Here is a 14832-nt window from a genome sequence, read left to right as displayed (position 1 = left end):
CTGCGCGCCCGATAAAAGAGTCTAGACCGACACCTGTGTGCGTCCCGGACACACAGTCGTCCCTCTCTTTCCCTCGCCCTCGGCCTCTCTCCTTTCGCTTCCCTCCGCAGGCAGACCCCGTCTCGTCTCGTCTCGTCTCGCTGCTTCCCACCTTACACCCCATTTGTTTTCTCAAGCGTCGCCCTTGGCCACCGCGAACTGCCGCGTCGCCCGTTGCGTCGAGATGCGTTTCACCCCGGAACTGCATCTCTTACACGCGTCCCCCCCCGTGACCGGATGGAAGAATCGTTGGAACCTGTCGGAAGCCTATTCTTGCGAGAGAGATCGGAGGAAGAAGGTGAGGAGAGGGCAAAAATGACGCTCCTCGCTTGTATAATGATACGCGTCGTTATCTGTATGTAATGATCCTTCTTACATATTTATTTATTGAGGCATCACATTCCGCGCTTTAGAAAATTTTTCCATTTCTTCAAACGAATGTTTGATAACGACGACTTCTAAATATTTGAGTATACGTGGAATATTTTAAACGTATCGAGTATACAAGTTTCTTGATATAGATATGGAAAGCTGATGTCTTTCAAATTAAATATTTATGATTAATTTTTGTCAACTATATCAAAATCTTATTAATCTGAAATTTGGCATATATTTTTAAAAATTACTTACAATTTATGTAAATATGATACTTTTTTTATAGACATCTCTCTAATTTTTTGTATATACGTAGTCTAATTTTTTTATTATAATTATCTTTAAAGATTTGATTCGAAAGTGTATAAACAAATCTTGTAATAATTTCAATTTTCATTACAATATAATTTTAAATTTACTCTTCTCTAGTTTTTTCTTTTTTTTTTTACTAAATATAAAATTAAAATGAAAAATATATATTTAGAGTTAAATAATTATATACGAGTTTTTTATAGCGCACATTTACTTTCTAAAGTAATTTTATCATTTAATTTTAATTATGTATAATATTTTTTTGTAATATATATATTTTTTATAATATATAATATTTTTTTATTGTATATAATATTATATAATATTTGATGTATATAATATTATATTGACCCTGTGACGTAAAGAAAACCTGACTGTCAGTTGTACTGACTGCTTCCAAGGTCATAACACATTACAAATAAGAAGCTGTGTTTACTGTACCGTTTCACGTATATTCTAAGGAACAGCGCGCACAAATGCTCCTCTCTGTCCTCCACTGAATCCTCTTCCTCTTCTCGTGAAAATTCCCACGATCGACATTGTAAGAAGCCGACGATTGCCAATCGGTTCAATGTAACCCGCAAAATTGCCGCTTCCGGCGACGCGGCGCGTTGTTTGCCTCGCATTTCGGCTGAAATAGTAAACGCCATACATTTACTCTACGTTCATGCATGCCGCAGGGAGGACTACTCTCGTAGTCGATTATGCAACTCTTCTCTTTTGTAACCGCTCACGAAGCCGCTTAAAGCACCCAGGTCGCTCGCGCGAATCACATCATTTAACGAAGCAGGATGCGCCGCTGGCAGCACCAAGATCTCGGGCAACTTAATTGACTAATTAATAGAGAACGCTAATTATAGACCTAGGTAACGCGGCACTCTCCCCATCGTTATAAACACTGCATTTATTAGTTTTTTGTTCCTCGACTTTTTGTTTCAAATCAGGTTGTTTAAAATTTCTTCGTTCTACATGTTGTATGTATTTTATCTTGTTATTTATTATCTATGGGATATTCATTTTTCTATTCATTTGTTTATATGTTTTTGATGTATATAGATAAGCATTGAAATAGATTCAAAAAATTTAAATTGGAGTAAGTTTTACATTTATAACAATTTTAAAATACTAATAGTAAGTTGTAAAATTATAGCGATATCAGAAAAGACAGAGAATTGCAAGCAAGACCAACAACTGTTTCAATAGAATAATTAAAAATTAGCCAAAAATTAATAAATTAAAAAAAGGAAGAATTATTTCTTCATTGTTATATTTATTGATTAAAAAAGCAATATAATATAAAGCCATTGTTAAGGTAGCTCTATCTCTTTCGAGATAATCGAACGATTTTGAACTTTACAAAAAATATTGTAAAGACAAGTAAATAATCCCTTTGTGTATATAACATTTCTGGTGTCTCTTATATCGTGAAAACCGGTTGGCTTTTGCCCACTTCATTAATTTATCCTCATTTGCAGCATGCTTTACGATGTAATTAAAGCACAAATTTTAATACGACAATGACAAATAATTTGATATTCAATCGGAAATATTTGCCGTAATAGCTTGATATATTAACAGTGCAAATATCGTGATGACAGATACATATGATACATGTATTAATATGTATGTGTGTATTATTAATTTTACTAAGACAATGTGAATAATTTGGATAATTTCATTCTCGATTGAAAAAGTAATTATAAATAATTTGTAATTTATAATATATGATTATAATATATCACAAAAATTTAATTTATACGCATTAAAATACATGACAAATAGAATATATATATTTTAATTTTCCATTATTTATAAAAATATCAAGTTGATTTCGAATTTATATATCCGTTATATTTTGTATGTCAATAATATATGATATAAACAAGTTTGAAAAATAAATTTAATTTTTTCTTTAAAACATTCAAATAAAATGTTTTCTAAAATACGCATTTAAACTTGTATTTTTATTATATTTAAAATCATAAACTGCAATATTTTGCGGCTGCCATGCGTTGTGTGACCCACATAACATAAATTTGTAAACAATTTTTATTAAATGCATTTCGAGCGGTAATGCAACGTTAACGTAATAACAAACATGAGATTACATTGTATTACACGGTTACACGCAAAACATACACAGATGTCTTTCAATTGTAATTACTGTTGATTGCATGAATATTCGATACGTCACCAAGGTTTTAATTTCTTGAATGTATAGAAATTTATGCAACAAGGATAATATCGTAATATTGAGGCAGGAAAAAGAAAAGCAAATTATAGGGAGGAAACAATAACGCGTGGAACGGAAATATTAAGTGGTACACGTACTACCCTTACCTCGCACGCACATCTTGGTTGCGTGTCATGTTCTCACTGACTTTATTGACTAGATACAATCGTCTTCTTGATGAACGTTTTATAAATTAATTAGTCACATTAATGCGATGGATTTAGGAGCGTGTACAGTAAGCATCATTATAGCCTTCCTCTTCCGGGTTACATTTTAAAGTCGGACGTATATTGCATTTAAATATTCATTTATTATGTGATTGTTGAGATTCTAAATTTATGTTATTGATTAATTTTATGTATAATATGTAATGTATTATAGTATATGCATATATTTTATAACATTATGTGTTTTGCATTTTCTACTAATATGTTTTTTATCAAACACCATAATATCTATAGAATATCTAAACACAATGCATCTCCGATTCGAAAATGTCCAGTGCGAAGGTAGAATATTCTAATGCAAAAAATATACGTTGTTGTAAAATACAACATTATTTTTGTTTATTTTATTCTTATTAGAGATGTATTGTTAAACATTTTTGAATTTAAGAATCTAGTTATTTTTGAGATTTTTGTTTTTATTATTTAATTATATATATTTCAAATTTTCAGGAAAAGAGATATTTTACATTGCAAACATAAGCATCTATTTTTCACAGAAATAGATGTTTATGTAATCTGTCTAGATAAATGTTAATATCAATTATATGCTTTCGCAATCTAATCTTAAATCTATAATATTATATTGTATGTCGCGATATTGCAAAATTTTCCCTCGCGCATATCTATTTTTTTTCGATACGAGATTCTTAGACAAAAAAAGGTGTCGAATCTTACATATAATCGGCATCACTTCGTACATGCCTTTCTGAAGACAGGCAGTTCTTCAATACGCTTTTTACGCCCGACTCTCTTTTTCGGTCAGGGCCCAAGGTAGGAACGTATCGTGAGTCTATTAACATATAAACTTTAACGAGAGTAGCGTGGGGCCCCAATTAACTTCGGCGATGGCATTCCAGCGGACCGTATCCATCCCAAAAATTACAGGTTTACCGAGAACGGTTCGAGGCGCTGTTCCGTGTGCATCCTCTCCTACCTTGCGACTTTTAAAAAACGACCACGGCCTCTAATCTCGCAACTTGAGAATCATCGGTTCTCGATTGCGTGTTATCGGCTCAGCGAGGCGTGGAGCTCTAGAAACCGCACCGCGCTTATCAATATCAATAAATCCGTGGTATCCGAGTCTCATATCAACAAGCGCTCTCTCGCTCTCGCCGAATTTTTCCCTATTTCCTCCGAAAAGTGAAAATACAATCTTTTATGTCACACATTACGCCGTTTTTTCATTAAAGAAATTAGTAAAAGTTGAAAGCAACTTGAGACAGCAAATATTTATAAATTAATATTTATCTGAAATATTACACAAACAATTGTTAGTTGAAAATATTTCAGATGTAATATAAACGAAAATTTTGCTGTAAAATAAAAATAGTAAAAGATTGTAAAAGCAGCTGGATCTAAAAAGATATCGTGGAACAGTTTTGTTTACCTATCGCATGAAGACAAACTGATAAAATGATGTAAGTTTTAAATTATTTTTTATTCTCTCTTTTTCTCTCCGCTCCCCCTCTTTTCTCTCTCTTTCTCTAGATTAGATATGTAAAAATTTGAGAAAACTTTTTATGAACCGTGTAGTAGATGTTATACATTTGAAAGATTTATGCTTCTTCGTTCAATATGTATAGGATAAACAGATAGACATTATTTGACAACTTCAGCTGTCTCGTTAAATCAAGCAAAGTCTTCATCTTCATGAATCAACAATTTCCACTTTTGACTACAGATTACTGTAAACTATCAATCTGCAAATTATAATATCTGATAACAGCCGAAATTACGGACGCGACACATCGCGATGGTAAAAATTCAAAAGTGCGAATAATTTTATGCGAATCGACAAATGTCGTATATCAGATTGTTGCTATCTGCGCCGAAATTTCGCGTGTCCTTGTAACAGTTTTCAGACGAATGCACAAATTTGTGACTGCTGTAATCTCAAAGTTCAGATAAGGGGATATCGGGCTCAACCATAACCGGCAGAAGATACGAAATTTTGATCTCTCTGATAAGAGAACATTTCTAAAAGTAGAAACAGGACCGTCTGACACACTTACATAATGTGATTTATATCTTCTTTAGTCTTCTAAATTTCCCTCATTAGCAAGTTTCGTGGTTCAGGAAATATAGAAAATAATTGGAATCTATTTAAAAGCAATATAAAATGATATATGTATAAGATCTGTATCTTATCGAACACAATGCGACCTGCGCGTTTCATTTGTCTTAAATTACATAAATTAAGAGATTAGTTTATCTTACAGTTCAGTTCGAAATATGAATATTTTAATCGTATTAGTGCAAATATAAAAAGGTAAAAATTTCGAATAGAAAAAAGTAAAGAATGTGTAAAAGTGTGTAAAACGAAAAAAAATTTTATCCTATTTATAAATGAGAAAAATACATGATAGATTTATATTTTTTTACAATAGCATTGACAATAGCATTATACATTTTAATTTCGAGAAACTCTACACAAAAATGAAAAAAAGCATACAATTATATGACTGCAAAGTTAAGTGGCACCTGCAAGCTTTACCTAAGTGTTACATCAGATTCGTGCCATCTGCTGACATCGTTTCAAAAACACGATATTGCAACACAGAATAATGTATATTAATCGTAATTGCAAGTATCTTGTTAAAACTGTTTTATCGCTATTCCTCGCTCCACTTTTAACTTGAACAGATACATTGTCCGCGTTATGTCATTATTCTTTCTTCTAAAGTTCACGCCGAATCAAAAGGGGTCGCCTTGATTATCGGACATCATTCGGATTTCTTTTGTCTAACAATTTCGGACAATCATCGCGACCTATATCAACAAGGCACCGTAATTTTTAAACATTAATCGTTGAGCGTGGGGTTAAAGATTGAAATTTATCGATATTTATACGTGCATATCACCAAATTACAAGGCCATCCGGCAAGCTTTGTTCAAATCGTGCGAATCCACCGAGGACGATCATTCGATGATCCAAAAAAATTCGATTGTACTCGCGATAAAAATTTCAATTCGCATCTGAGACACGATCGAATCAGAAATAACATGAGATAGAGTCTAATTTTTCAGCTGTTCTTATCTGTTCGGCTATTTTCGAACTTTATCAAAATCGCGTAACTTCTTTTCTGTCCCCCTCTCTTCCTCTTGTCTTTTCTCTGTTTTTGTCGCGTCATCTTCCTCTAACCGTTTCCTATACCGTTTCATAAGCAAAAAACTCGACGAAAAAACTAATTCGCCGTTTTGTGAGTCTCAAGTCTTATCAAGTTCATCTTGGTCACGCTAAAATATCTCGAAAAATTGTGAAAAACACTTGCGAGTGTGTTATTAAACGCATGCGAGAAGTGTTTTTTTTCGTTATGAGCGTCAATGCCGCTTTGCCTACCAGAACTTCTTGATATTCGTTCCCAACTTGCGCAATCTTTCTTGACTTTAATCACTTACATATGACCTACCTCAACCTTTTATATTTTATCTAGGAAATGTTACGAACACGGAGCATATGTTATAGAAAGTACAATATATGCTTTAAAATATATTTTTAATTACTTATAAATTAGTAATATATATTTTTCAGTTTCTTATTAATAAATAATGGAGTTATTATATAATAATACTTTACGTATAGAAAAAAATGTAGATACTTTTATATCTATTAATTCATAAAGTTTTAGCTTAATGTTAGCATTTTATATAAATATAGAACAAAAATTATTCCGTTACAAGATGATAATAGAGCAATAATCAATCACTATTTATTAATCAACATTTATTTTCGAAATCGAAGCCTCGAAAATATTTATTTGTGAAACAGGTATTCCTTTTTCCCAAACCTTCCAACAGTCGTTTGCATGCTATCTATAGCCATCTAAAAAATATTGTTTCCGTTTTACGAAAAAAACATGCTGTGCTATGTGCATTGTTGTCTTCTCCTTTGTCACTAACATCAAAAGCTCGCACCGGAAGCCGACAAAACGGCAAGAAACCTTACCCATATCCCGGTCCCCGAAACAATTTATGGTTTAATTCGGACGAAGGTCAGTGTCGAGCAATATACGTACTGTAATAAAATAAATGCTTCTCCCAATGTATACTGTAATAAAAAGAGAAATTTTTATTTGCAAGGAAACGAGGAAGAAAATTGATCAGTTTGAAACATCGTAAGTCAACGCTACATCAAGGAAGCATCTTTACAATTCAAATATCAAATATTCAAATAATTGTTCTAATTCTCGGTTAGAGAAAGTTAAGCGCAGACATCTTGGATAATTTTGTGCAACAAATGATTACTAATTAGTATCACCGGCGTCTATCATCCAATTTGCCTGAAATCTAGATCGCACCTCGAGAGTCTTGAAGATAATCGAATTATCGCGCAACGACATCGTGGCGCGTTGGTTCACAAGGACATGAAATGGCTTTGAAATGAATGACGAGAGAGCTTTGTATAGAATTCTATTGTTCAAGTCACACAATGTAGACTGCTGCTTCAAGCAGTATAACGGAATCTTATAAAAATATATTTGTATGATTTTGCACCGTAAAATGCGCTCTTCTCGCTCACATTTTTGGCCAACTCGATAAGATAGATTGTCAAAAACTTTCCAAAGAAGAAATTCCAATCAGTTATTTAATTACCTTATCTTTGACTACTTGATGCGGCTTATTCATTTTACTGATAGAAAGACAGTGGGTAAATACGGAATGAAAGATAGGCATACACATACACGTACACACCACACGTATTACTGGGTATCGAAAGTCTTCCATCTAACAGTACCGTCTAGGAATAAGATTTATAGGACCGGCTAGACAACTGGAATAATGTTAGACCAGAACTAATATCGAGGGGAATCTCGTTAGCCTCGTAAATAAAATTTACTTAAATTGAGCATTCACTAACAATTTTGCATGCAGATTCCGCTCGTTCAGTTACATTTGAAATTGTACTTGAAACTCTGTCATTTTGTCTCTTTTTTCTCTCTCTTCTTCTCAATTTGTTTCTTTCTTTAATTTGTCATACAGTTCCTAAACTCTCGCGCGATTTCTAGCAGCTTTCCAATTCCCAATTGTAGCTAACGGCAACCTGTTCCAGTTAGTATTTACTCGTCTCTCACCCTATCGTTGCATTATTTTCCGCGTATTTGCGTCGAATAACGCGCTTCTTCTATCGAAAGGTCGTGCATCGGAATGAAACTACGAGATCCGTTCTACGCACACATACTAATAAGAAAATAGATTTAAATTGTCTTACGTGAACATGCAATTTTTTCGATATCACGATACTCTTATTATCCTTGGAGGACACCGGCGCTCTTGGTCTGCACCGATGCGTTTTTCTCACCGCTCTCCTCGCATGTGTCTTTTTAAGCGGCGACTCAGAGTCCATAGACGTCTCATTGAGCGACCGGCTTGTTATTCTTCTTTGTTAATCCCTCCGGTCGACATTTCCGCACCCGCGTGCCGTGTTGCAAAATCCCGTAGACCCTTCTTCTAAGTATCTCGTCCTTTCCGAAGCCTTTGGCAACTTCTCCCGCCGCCATCTCTCTACCTGAGATTTTGTTGAGAAAGCAACCATTTATTTTAAAGCGAGAAGCGCCAGCCTAAGAAATGGACAGTCTAGGAGATTATTTCTATGGAAATTATCCCGATTGTCAGATTCATAAAACGGTATAAGCCGTTATGCGAATTGCGAAAGAAAAAATCCTTACATCAATATCGTCGCCTTCCTCTCTCGTCTGTCAAAATTCCTTCTTTCCCCGACGCCCACAATCTCAAGTGACGATCCCGTAAAATGATATTTCCAGATCTCTGCGCATCTCGACACTTTTACAGTGCTTCTTTCCTGCAATGTTTTCTCCATCTCTTTCTCTATTCTATTGTCTTGTATTCTTTTTCCCTACTGTTTTCTAGAGCGAAAACACTTGTCAAATCTCTAGGTGGCTGCATCTCATGTGACGCGTTTATCGTACCAGCTTCTTGTCTTTGCCACTTTGTCAACGTAATCATCACGAGATCGCCATTGAAACAAAGTGTGATTTTCTGACCGCAAATAAAAATACCGAAAATTGACGTTTTCTGCAATACTGTGAGGTTTTCTTTATATAAAAAGGAGATATCATAATTTTAAAAAATTCGAATTTATCTCCAAATAAATTTATCGTTATAAGATTTGCCAATCTCGTTATTAAAATTATCATATAAGTCATTTTGAAATAATGAAGCGAACTATATACATAGAATTTTGTAAATATTACATCTTCTGAATTGCTTAATAATTTAATTAAGTGGGATAGCTTTGTTTATAAATCCACATAATTTGATAAATTGATCACGGTGTTTCTATATTTACTTTTCAATATTATCGAAGAGATTATACTGTTCATATATTCTCATTACCGCGAATTATATAATTCTAAAATAAATATTTGATGTTATAAAGACTCTCTCTCGCTACACCTGATATTCACATTTATCTGATAAATACTGATCATTAAATCATTGAAATAACATTAATATCAAACGAGGATCCAAAATCCTCATTTTAAAAGGATATCCTTTTTTATTCAATTATAAAAACAATTTGTGCTATCAAAAGATTATCGCATATCAAAAAATCAGATACAGATTTATAAAACATGTTGTATATCGGAATTTCCTGAATTATACTTCTTAAAATGATCAATCGATATAATTCACAAAAATACGCACAAACGATCTTTATAGATATGAAAATTTTATCCCATAAAATTTAAAAGGAAGACAAACAGAATTGTTTTAAACTTCATTAATATTATCTAGAGGTTGACAATTGGCTCGTTATCACATATAAAATAGATATTAGATAAATAATATCACTGAAATATAAAATAGATATTAAATAAATAATATTAAATATAAAATAGATATAATCAGAAGATATAAAATAGATAATAAAATAGAATAAAATAGATATTAGATAAATAATATTACTATTAAACTATTATTATTATTGAATTCGATGTATCTTTCAAGAATTTTACGATTATATGTAATCTTGATATAATACGTTTACGATAACGTATGTTTGAAATTTAATCATGATGTGTAACAGTTATTAGACGATACTTTGAAAGTAGTGTCGACGTTGTTACTTGGAAAAGCAAACAATAGCGTATGAATATGTTAAATAAATTCCGTTTTTCCCCTCCTCCATGCAATATCGATTATACTTTTATTTTAAATCTTATGCAATTTGTGTTAATCCAAAAAAAAATTATTTCAAAATAATTCTCATAAAAACTAATATGTGTCACTCTACATATTATTTTAGTTTATTATTTACTTTCTTATTATATTCGACTTTACGAGCTGATCGTATGGTTAACTCATATTTGACGTTGTGCCAAAATGCAAAATAAACCGGTCTCCAACTTCCCTTTGCCTTAACATAAATCCTAAACCAGGTTATGTCCCTAACTTAACCAACCTGCTCTTAACCGAGAACCGGCTTGTCCTTAACCTAACGTAATCCTAACTTTATGCTCCTCGAAAATCCGTTTAGATTTCTTCTTTAAAAAATTCTTTTTTTTGTCTTTTTTTTTCAAAGGAAGACTACGGTACTGAAGTCGTTTCAGTTTTGTATTATCTTACACACTTTTGTCTCCTTCCTGGGAATTTTTTGCGACCATAGGAAAAAAGATTAGTATAAGAAGGATAAGAACTTAAATAAGAATTCACCGAAAAATTCAAATTTTTTTCATTTTTTTATCATTAGAACTAAGAAGGATGTCGGAAAAAATGGCTAAACCAATAATAATAAAGTATTTTTTATTAAGTTTTTATTTTTGAATTATGAGGTTTGAAATAATTTTTTAATTTTACATAAACTATAAAATATCTCGTAAAATATTCATTTTTCGATTATCTTACCTCAATACTTTTATGCACAAAATAATGAGAGGAATTAATTGATGTAAAGAAAACACATAATTGTTCTTTAAAAAAAAACATGTAGCTGCTTATTGCAAATTACATATTTTTTTTCAAACAATTATGTGTTTTCTTTACACCAATTGATTCCTCTCATTATTTTGTGTATAAAAGTATTGAGGTAAGATAATTGAAAAATGAATATTTTACGAGATTTTATAGTTTATGTAAAATTAAAAAATTATTTCAAATCTCATAACTCGTAAAGTACTTAATATAAAAAACTTAATAAAGAAATACTTTATTATAATGTTCTGAAAACGTCTCGACAAAAGTTATAAGAATATGCAATGAAAAAGGAGGGTTCCATTTAAGAAAACGTCAATCACATTGACTTGGCCTTGAAAAAGTTACTCAAAGTCAAGCTTATATTTTCACCATCTATCTCCCTTAATATCCTACTAACTTTTGTCTGAAACGTTTTTGCATATCTAAAGCCGTTTCCGAGATCCAAGGATTGAATTAAGCTTTAGAGACACCCTGTATAATTTAATAAATCATCGTTTTCCAATCGATGATATGAATAAGATTATAATATAGTATAATATGTATATTATAGATGTATAAATTCCTTTCAAGCCGAAGATACATATGTCGGAGATATCTTCAAATGTTATAAATCAAAAGTTATTGTTTGTGAAATAAATTGTCGCGTGTGTGTGTGTGTGCTTCTTGTCTTCAAAAAAGTATGATGTATTTATCTATACAATTAGAAACATTCTTACCGAATCACAAAAATTAGTATTGTATCTAAACTCATAATTTTACTGTTTAAATTGTTAATATTTAAGATTCGCAAATAATTCTGTTATTAAAATATCAAAAATAAAAGCAATATTAATATATTTTTGAGAAGAAAAATAACGCAAAAAAATGATGAATTTTCAAAATTTTATTATAAGTAATTTAATAATTATATCTCGGTGATTAATAGCTTTAAAAAGAAATAAATTGATCTCAATTTCATTAAAGGATACAATCTTGGAAAGTGTGTTGCGAATCTTACAGCATGTTACTTTAATGAGGAATAAAAGACAAAAGAGCTCCGAATTTTCTCGCGACGCTGTGTAATCACGAGGTCGATTAGCTGTCTTATTTAATTTAAGGGTCATCGTTACTCATGACGTCACCGCTGACAAATCCGTCGGATGGCGGCAGACGCTGGTTGACCTTGCGCGCGCGGTCATCTGCTATCCGGTTGTTCATACGAGATAGAGAAGAGAGGTGCGAAGGTTCGAACGAGAGGAAAAGATATACATATGGAAGAAGAAAGAGAGAGACGAAAGAAAGACGGCGTCGATGAGGAAGAGAGAAGGGCAGAGAAGGATTCGGAGAACGTGCATGCTTGAACAAACTGACCTTCCACCACCACACATCTCTCGTAGTCTCCTCTTCCTTCTCTTCCTCACAGCCGTCATAGCCGCCGCCGCCGCCACCTCCATCTTTCACTATCTTCCGTCTGAGCCGACCGCGGATACTTATTGCTGTCAGTAAGCACATAGTGCGGCGAGCGCGGATTAATGAATGAAAGGAATCACAATCGTGCGTACCGCCGCTACTACGACGGCCGAGGTGGCACGAAAGAGGAGGATTCGAGACGGTAACCAAGCGAAGAGATGGGTGGATAAGAGGTGACTCGCCAGGGATAACGAGCCAAAGCTGATCAATCCCTTATGCAATGTATAAAAGAGACCGAGATGAATCTTTCATACAAAATGCTCGCTCTCTCTGTTTGGACGAGAATAGTTTTTTTTTTAACGTCTCGGATGTTGAGATACATATGTTGAGATACAAGATCGCAGCAGACGTTGACGAAAAAATTGCGAAAAAAATTAGGGAGAGGCTTGTAAGACATTTAAGAATTATAGCAATCTTTATGTTTTATTAGATATGCTGCTTTCCGAAAAGAAAATAGAAACAGAAATAAAAATATGTTTTAACTTTGACTCATTATTTATATTTGTTATCTATATATTATCTATATATTTAACTTTGATTTGTTATCTATATATTTAACGTTTGTTATCTTGAAAAATGAATAGCTTTATGGAGGATTTCGAAATCAGATAGATTTTCAAAAAGACACATACATTGTTTCAGAAATTTTTACTTTTATAATTTTTAACTAAAACATAATTTGTAATATGATATATTACAAATTTAGAAATATATAATTAAATAATACAGATTTTTTTGTTACAATTAATACCGAGCAATATATATAGTTCAAAGTCCTATACAAAAAAATCATTTTTAAAGCGAAAATTTTCTGAACATAATTATTTTATATAGATAATAGAAAAAAATATCTAACAATATATATCTAATATGTATTTAAGATGCAAGACGATCGATAATGTAAAGAAATATTGTTTTTACAATATTCTTTTTTTTATGCGAAGCTAAAAAAAATTTCGATCGAGAAGAAATTAAGCGAGCTGTTGGAAAATGCGAACGCAGATGTACCTACATTTTTCGAGTTTCGTAGGAAACTGCAAAATCTGTCACTGTCACTGTGACAATGTCTATTTCGGACCTTCCTGAGTTTCGATAGGTATAGAAATCCGCCGTCTTGCGACTTGTCCTTTCATAAACCATCAGAAGTTGTTTGTAGAAAATACAGATTTTCGACTTTTCCAGAATCCTCCCCCGCTATTCCTTTGTATAATAAATGATTCAAAGAGCATTTTGTCCTCCAAACATTTTTTTATAATGTTTTTAAAAATGTTGCAGTTCTAAATTAGCTATGCGTCCGAGATAATTTCTATTTTTTAAATTTTTGTTTACAATGGAAAATTTAAAAACCAGCTCAAAGAACCTAATGTTTAATGGTTTAGTGCCGAACCTAGTGTTTAATGGTTTAGTGTTGAACCTAATGTTTAATGGTTTAGTGCCGAATTTAAGCATTGAAGTGAACAATTGAAACTTTTGCCTATTGTAAATTCTAAAACTTAAATTTTCTTTAGAAAGTTTTTCTTTAGAAAGTTTTCTTTAGAAAGTTATTGTATGATATATATTATATTGATGAGTCTAAGAAAGAGAGAAAGAGAGAGTGTACATAAGTTCGTGTCTTCAAATTCATATAATAGGATTGTTTTAATTGCAAGTTAATATTTTAAAAAAACGCAAATACACATTGAAAACTTAATCATTTTATCAAGTAACAATTATTTTATCTCCCAAGTTAAATAATATTTATAATTAAGTACTAATATTCGATTAATGTAAAGAAATAAATTCAATTTACAAGTTTGATTAATATTTCATCATATATATAATTAAAAACTATATTGAAATAATTTATATCGAAATAATCTTGTGTGCTTTTTTTCGATCTTGACAACTGTAGTCTTACGTCATATTACTCTTTCTCGTTGTTTGCATTACGTTTGGACTACTTTAAACTTTAACGCCTCGACAACAGCATAACTTCTTCACCTATAACCATCCGTGTTTGTTATCTCCTTTTTTGCATTTCAACCGTGAAAATAAAGAGCTACATCCTTGTAATATATTTTGATCTAGCCGAACCAGTTCCATAGCATGATTCTTCAATGCGGTTTTTGGAATAACTACATATATTATATCTGTCTATTCTATATATGTATACATATAATTATATTTCAGTCACATTTAAAAACGAAGAAACATTTATGTGCATGTGATTTAAATTTATCTACATCATCAATAATAACTTTTATTTATCTGTTGAATAATTGC

The 14832-nt window shown here is 32.0% G+C and overlaps 1 long non-coding RNA gene across 1 annotated transcript in view; it reads right to left on the bottom strand.

Annotated features, from left to right (window-relative positions):
- Positions 1-1095: 1095 nt before the first annotated feature.
- The window catches only part of LOC145966492 (uncharacterized), a 35357-nt gene continuing 21620 nt past the window's right edge, over positions 1096-14832 (bottom strand). The window contains exon 2 of the long non-coding RNA XR_014437055.1: positions 1096-1357. This is a non-coding gene — a long non-coding RNA (uncharacterized LOC145966492). The remainder of the gene's footprint in view (positions 1358-14832) is intronic.

Source organism: Camponotus vicinus, unplaced genomic scaffold, assembly GCF_025532165.1.
Source record: "Camponotus vicinus isolate PSW18456_S1 unplaced genomic scaffold, iyCamVici1.0 SCAF_2, whole genome shotgun sequence".
NCBI lineage: Eukaryota > Metazoa > Arthropoda > Insecta > Hymenoptera > Formicidae > Camponotus > Camponotus vicinus.
Note: the sequence above shows the minus strand (reverse complement) of the source record. Positions and strands in the feature narration are given on the sequence as shown.